Below are 1673 nucleotides of genomic sequence, written 5' to 3'. Positions count from 1 at the left end.
ACACACACACACATATATATATATATATATATATATATATATATATATACTGCATGTTCATACTGCGGCGCGCTCTACCGCCCTACAAAGTAATTTCGCTGTTAATTGAAAAATGGATCGAGTCGATCGGCTTGTTGTTCGGGCGATGCGCGCGTCGCGTCGTAGCCGTCGCGCTAAACTCTTGTCCTCTGTGTCGCATATTAGGCTTTTGCGCCGACGCTGGCAGTAGCTAAATTGCGCAAGTAAATGGGAAATTCGTGAGAATCACTCACTGCTCTTGCGTCAGCTAATTCGCTGTTTACGTGCGCGTGTAGACCGACTTGCCGTCGTAAAGACTGCGACGATGAAAAAGAGGAAAAAGCAGCATCAGTGTGTGAAAGAGAGAAGGTCGAGAGAAAGATAGCAAGAGAGCGGAGAGCGAGAGAGACAGAGAGAAGGGGAGGGGAATGTCGCTCTCGCTCTGTCTCCATCTCGCTCTCTATCTCTCTCTCTCTCTCTCTCGCTTTCTCCATCTCTCTATCTCTCTCTCTCTCTTATCTATCTATCTATCTCTCTCTCTCTCTCTCATCGTCTCCTCTCCTCTCTCTCTCTCTCTCATCTCTCTCTCTTCTCTCTCTTCCTCTCTAATCTCTATCTCCTCGCCTCTCTTTCTTTCTCTCTCTCTTCTCTCTCTCGCCACTCCCTCTCTCCATGTCTCGGCGCAGGGCAGTCAGGATTCAGTCTGGCTTCAGGGTTCAGGGGCCCGTTGCAGAAACAAAATTAGTCTTAACATTAGTCTTAACATTACTTTTTCGCTTAGAGCCTTAGACCGGTCGACAGAAACCGCTGCCGAAGTACTTGAATGAAAAATCGCTAGCGGATTTCCTCATAATAATACAGAACAAAGTTGCCTGTCGGCGGTCTACGAGATCTCCACGATGATCCTCACGCGGACGCGCTCGTCTCTGAAAATCAGTTAAGCAGAGATATCGGAGGAATATATACGTATATGATATATATATGATATATATATAGAGAGCAGAGAGAAGAGAGAGAGAGAGAAGAAGAGAGAGAGATGAGAGAGATGAAAGAGAGAGAGAGAGAGAGAGAAGAGAGAGAGAGAGAGAGGGAGAGGAGAGAGAGAGAGAGAGATGAGAGAGGAGAGAAGAGAGAGAGAGATGAGGTGGATGGACAAATAGATAGATACAAATATAGACATAGATGTATGTCTGTTTCTCGGAGATGCCACGTCACGCCACGTCACGTCACGTCACGCCACGCCACGTCACGCCACGTCACGCCACGTCACGTCACGTCACGTCACGCCACGCCACGCCACGCCATGCGCGAAATTTCCAGCTCATCCGTGTTTATTTTACTGCGCTTTGCCGTCACGCCGGCTTTCGCGCGCTCTCACGCTCTATCACTGAGGCAGCGTCTGCGCGCATGGCCGCGGGGTGACGGCACGAGCACGCAGACGACAGAGTCGGACAGACACGATGCGACGTCGCCGTCGCCGCCCCGCCGCCATCTATTATTAATAGCCGAGAGTCGGATTGAGTTAACGTCGCGAGACAGAAGATACGTGCACTCGAAGCGTCACCACGCGGCAGTTCACACCCAGCGAGAGAGAGAGAGAGAGAGAGAGAGAGAGAGAGAGAGAGAGAGAGAGAGCGAGAGAGAGAGAGAGGGAG

General features: G+C 50.1%; 1 long non-coding RNA gene across 1 annotated transcript in view; it reads left to right on the top strand.

The window, feature by feature from the left end:
* Nucleotides 1-1673, top strand: part of LOC106809926 — a 16486-nt gene that overhangs the window by 928 nt on the left and 13885 nt on the right. The gene's annotated exons all lie outside the window — the stretch shown is intronic.

The sequence above is a fragment of the Priapulus caudatus genome, unplaced genomic scaffold (assembly GCF_000485595.1).
Source record: "Priapulus caudatus unplaced genomic scaffold, Priapulus_caudatus-5.0.1 Scaffold396, whole genome shotgun sequence".
Lineage (NCBI taxonomy): Eukaryota > Metazoa > Priapulida > Priapulimorpha > Priapulimorphida > Priapulidae > Priapulus > Priapulus caudatus.
This window is presented reverse-complemented; position numbering and strand designations above follow the sequence as displayed.